Source organism: Erythrolamprus reginae, chromosome 3 (genome assembly GCF_031021105.1).
Source record: "Erythrolamprus reginae isolate rEryReg1 chromosome 3, rEryReg1.hap1, whole genome shotgun sequence".
Lineage (NCBI taxonomy): Eukaryota > Metazoa > Chordata > Lepidosauria > Squamata > Dipsadidae > Erythrolamprus > Erythrolamprus reginae.
Window position 1 is genome coordinate 110,841,578 of NC_091952.1, and position 5,316 is coordinate 110,846,893.

Consider the following 5,316-nt stretch of genomic DNA (forward strand, 5'->3'; position numbering starts at 1 on the left):
TCTTTTTTAATTTTTGTGCTCAGACTTTCATTTTCTTTTATAAATTTTTGAATTTCGTCTTCTTTCTCTGAAGTAATTTTCCTGTAAAATATCAAGAGCAGAGTGAAGTTAGCCCCCTTAGGTTTTTTTACTCAAATTGTAAAACTTGTTTAAAATTAAAACTAATTGAAATATTGAAGAAACGACGAGAAAGTCAGGGTTGCTATCAAAAATTTTCACACCTCCTTTCATTATTTTCTTGGCAAAGTTGCTTATTTTCCTTTACAAGTTCATTAATTTTTTTTCCTAATTCTTCTTTTTCAGTCAGCAGTTTTGAAATTTCCATTGTCTTCCTGCAAATAATGAAGACCAGAGAGAAATTAGCCCCCAGGGTTTTTTTTAACTTGAATTATCAACCTTTTTATTCAATTTTTATTAAATACACATTGAAAATACCTTATGAAATTATGAATGTCATACAGACAGCGTGAACTTAATAGGATTGTGCAAAGATTTGATGAACTATGTGAAGACTTACATATATCTCTGCTCCCTCACTCTCTTCAAATCATCATCTGCTCTTTCCGCTTTTGCCTGAACAATCTAGAGAAGCCAAAATAGATCATAAGTCAGGAATATATTTCTGTAGCAGCCCACTTGCTACCCCTCACTACCCAGTCACACTGGGCCTTTCCCCCTCTTTTTATGATATGAACTATGTCTCGGTCATGCACACTCAACAGGTTCCTTATGTACTAGATTGCTTACCTGATGGGAACGCAACTTTATGCTGGGCTAGAAAATTGATAATTGCCATTCTTTTACAGAAATTACAAATAAACTAGTCTGTATAGATGTGTGTATGGATTTCATATATGCAATAGAAATATAAAGCGAACATATATACTACATAAAATATGCTGCACATGCATTATTAACCATTACCAATTGTGAAAAAATCATTTATTTTCATTTTTCTCATAATTGTATTCTAAGGTGAGCTGCAAGTATACATTATATACCTCAGCATGCCTTTGTGCCAGAATCCCTACCTAGCTACCTAGCTACCTGCCTAAAATTTCTATATGTTCCATCACACATTTACTGTGACAGCGTATGAACAAATGTTTTCTCTTACCTCCTTTTGGAGAGGTTTCATGTTTTCTCCTGATTTTCTCAACAAATTGTTTTCCATCGCAAAATCAGTAATGGAAACTAGAAGACAAAGTAATAGGTGAGAATGCAGAACAGCCTTGACATTTTTATTTCCAAAATTGGAATCTAAACTTGAGAGACAGTGTCCAAAATAGCACATAATTTTAAAATTATATTTGCCCTCTAATTCCTCTACTCTGATCCTTTAGGTAAGGTGACCAGATGTCCCACTTTTGGGCAGGACAGTCCCAATTTTTAACAATTTGTCCCACATCCCGCAGCATTTTTAAAAAGTCCTGATTATTTTTTTTTTACTTCCAACTTGACATTGCATCATGGCAGGGCAGCCTCCAGTGAACTCCAGGGCTGTTCTCTGCTTTTGAGCTTTTTTGGTTGCAGCTTGGAGAGCCTCCACAACTTAAAGAAGAACTTCCTGTGTATCTGTGGCGTTAAGGTGATCCCCCAGAGAGCGAGAAATACCCTCAGGACCACAGCTGATGCAGCTGCCTGACACTTAAAAGGGAAGCAAGAAATAACAGCCAAAATAAGCCAAATAAGGGACTAAAACGGATGGGGATTGCGGATTTGTGGAAAGGTTCGGAGTGAGAGGTGGTAATAGTAGAATGACTTGGAGAGAGGAGCCCTTGATGCTGTCTGGTTGGATTGATTTGATTGTATTTGATTTGATCGGGAGTTCCAAGGGGCAACGCAGCAGTCATTGCATTTCATCAGGAACAGTGAGGACTTGAAAGATGGGTGAGGAGAAAGAGTTGAAGTGGCGGACGGGTGATTGGAGATTGGAAATCAGAGCTCGGAGATAGGAGACCAGCCACAGACTCCTTCCTCCTAATACCAGATTTAGACCTACTTGGAAATCATTCCGGACGAGCTGTTTGAATAGCAAAGGGCAAGGTGGTGTTTTTGAATGTATATGAAGTTTTGTGCAAGTTGAAAGAACAGAAGACTTAGAGGTGACTAGGCAAACCGGAAGCCCCACGCTGAAAATAAAGGGAGTATCACCAGCTCAGCGGGTTTATTAATTTGGATATAAACGGATTAGAACTATAAGCAACTTGATGACCAATAAGGAACATTGTTGAATTAATTTAGGATTGGGTCAGACTGATACATTAATTAGAAGACAATTGGGTTCTTAACTAACTTAATAACATTAAGAGTTCAAAACTGATCTTATTTAATAATCAATGTAACACTGTCTAGGTATATCCTAATTCCTATTTCTCTCTTTCCTCTTCTGATATTCATTTACAATTGATTCCATATTAAATATAGAATTAATATAAATACTGATCAAACCTGATTAATCAAAATTACTTAACTATTTCTGGCTACTTTATTTAACATTGCTTTGTAAATGAACTGTCATTGATTGATTTGCTTTATTACCTACTATAGTGATAGATTGCTTGCTTGTTATTATTATTAATTATTAGATCTTTAATTTTTAATTACATTAACTATTCAATATTTGAGAGGCAGAGATATTAATAGACAAACCTGACACATAGCAACACTTTTTTGAAATAGTTTAAATAAATATAATAGAAGTATATGGTTAATTGGAGTTATATTCTGGAAATATTTAAAATATTTAATTTAAAACTGGCTTTTTGCCAGTTTTGTATTGGAATGTAGTAAAATGTCGATGTCTTCAGCGGCTACATTCCAATCCATGGTAAGGATGCAGCAATCAATCAATCAAAATTATGAAAAGATGACAGAAAACATGGAAGATATGAGGGGTAATATTAAAAGAGTAGAGGATAGAGTAGTCAAAATGGATGGGAAAATAGAGTCTATTCAATAAACATTATCAAAGAATGAGCCAAAAATAAAAGAAATAGAAGAGAAGAATGAAAAGATGGAGGCAAAAATGCAAGAAACAGAAACTAACAGGATGACAACTATTAAAAATATGGAAGAAGTTTTACTTAGCACGGAACTTGAAAAACCTGCTTTCTTTCTGAGGTTCCAGAACATACAGGAAAATAAAGAAGAAAATAATGGCTGAAATAGTAGCGAGAATTATACGGCATTAAATATGGCAAAGAATAAAATAATACTATGCATAACTTTTTAATGTATTATATTTGTAAATTGTACTTAAAATTAAAATATATATATTGTAATACTATTTTTGTGTTCTATGAACCTTTTTGTTGCTCCATATAGACCAAATTTTTAATCAAGAAACACCCCCGGTCAATGGTGTCCTGCTTTACCAATGTTAAAATCTGTCTACCTTTCCTTTAGGAGAAGTGTTGAACACAAGTAACATAAAAAGATAAGCAAATAAATAATATTTCTGTCCTAAAAGATCTAGACGAATAGACACAATAATGAAAAATGTGACTGGTAAATTAAAATCTAAACCATAACAACATTGGCCCCTAAAGACCATACTAAAATAAGTGTTCTATGGATTTTATAAAGACAGAGCTGTAGCCAAATGCAGCTGCCTCAAGACTGCCTTGTAAACTCTGGAGATGATGCAGGAAAAGACCATCTCCCATCGGCCTAATAGTTCAGTCTCAAGAGCAGCGGAGTTTCTGCGTATCTCCTGCAGACTTCAGTGTCTGCTGAAACGCATTTTCTATTTATATGTGGCTTGCCTTACCTAAAGGCAATACTTGGTAACTAAGTGAAATAAAACATTAACAGATTGTAAAAGGAAACATCAACAGTAACATTGTTTAAAAAATGTGAATCCTTCTGTGTAGGGGATGTAACCATGGACCTGCTGAACTATCATGGATCTATCATAGTACTTGACTGTGAATGTTCCCCATGAAGAGCCTTTCAATTCAAAGAATATTTTTCTCTTTCATAGCAGAACAGACACGAAATATTCAAAACAATTTCTAGAGGTAATGTTTTTGATTTAGTGTGTGGGAAAAGTTCTCACTTTGTTCCCAAATGCCAATCTGCCAAAGTAGGCCAACAAGCTGCTTTCTCACAGGACCCTTTTTGTGAGGTTGCGTGAGATCACAACTGCTTTAACAAAATTTGCAATAGTGATGAGAGCTTCATATGAATCACAAGCTCAACTATTTATATATGCAGCTTTTTTTCTCCAAAATTTGATCAGAATGCAGGTCAACAAATAGCAGATGTCTTTTTGGTATTCTATATTTAGTCTATAATTTATCTGCCTTTAAAATGGGGATTGGCAACAGGATTAGCAACAGAATTTTATAGACATTCACCAAGAAGTCTGCCTCTCAGTTTCGATGTAAAAACTAAATACTGAATGCAAACGTGTCATCAAGGCTTGGTGCAAGATGGGAAATGACATCTCAGTGCTTTCTCTAAAAGTGGGACCCACTGGGTCATTCTTCCAAAACTGTGTCCTTACCAGGATCCTCAGGTCTTTCACGCCTTAGCACTTCAGCACATACACGCTTGAGTTTCTCGATTTTCCTTTTCATTTGTTCTTTTTCTATTGTAAAATTTTCCAATAGTACCGTTTTCCTGTAAAATATAAGGACCAGAGAGATACTAGACCTCTTGCAATACAGAGGAGGGAGGAGTGGAGGAGCCCATATCTAGGGTTGCACAGGGCCGGAATATCCCAGTTTTGCTGAGGAGAGGCAGATATGTTGAGAGACATGGGGTAGGCGGCTCTCGGGGAACAAGAGCTCGCTGCTTGAAAGCGATCCCTTGTTCCAGCCCCATGAGCTTAGCTCGGGGTACTGGCGACAAGCGAATCTCGGACCCTAGGCTCAGGCTGTTGATATTCAATGCCAGGTCAGTTGTAAATAAAGCTCCCCTCATCCAGGATTTACTCCTAGATGAGGAGGCTGACCTGACATGTGTTACTGAGATCTGGCTGGGCCCAGAAGGAGAGTCCCTCTCTCTGAAATGTGCCCAGCTGGGTTGCAGGTGTGGCACCAGCCACAACCCTAGGGAAGGTGGGGGGATGAGTGGCTATTATAGCGAAAAAGACCTTCAGCCTACGCAGGCTCGCTGCTCCTGAGATTAAGGGTTGTGAGTCCCTCTTTGTGAAGTTGGACATAGGGGTTCAGTTGGGCTTGTTGCTCATGTACCTGCCTCCCAGCTGCGTGTCAACAGCCCTGCCTGCGCTACTCAAGGAGGTAGCTCGGCTGGCAGTGGAGTTCCCCAAGTTTATTGTCTTGGTGGACATTAACCTGTTCCTCAGAG

The 5,316-nt window shown here is 37.5% G+C and overlaps 1 long non-coding RNA gene across 1 annotated transcript; it reads right to left on the reverse strand.

The window, feature by feature from the left end:
• Positions 1-516: 516 nt before the first annotated feature.
• On the reverse strand, positions 517-3,119 carry LOC139164359 (uncharacterized). The gene is made up of 3 exons (XR_011558612.1): positions 3,087-3,119; positions 1,118-1,194; positions 517-582 (listed from the first exon to the last, which is right to left on the reverse strand). It is a non-coding gene; the product is annotated as an uncharacterized lncRNA (long non-coding RNA).
• Positions 3,120-5,316: the final 2,197 nt, after the last annotated feature.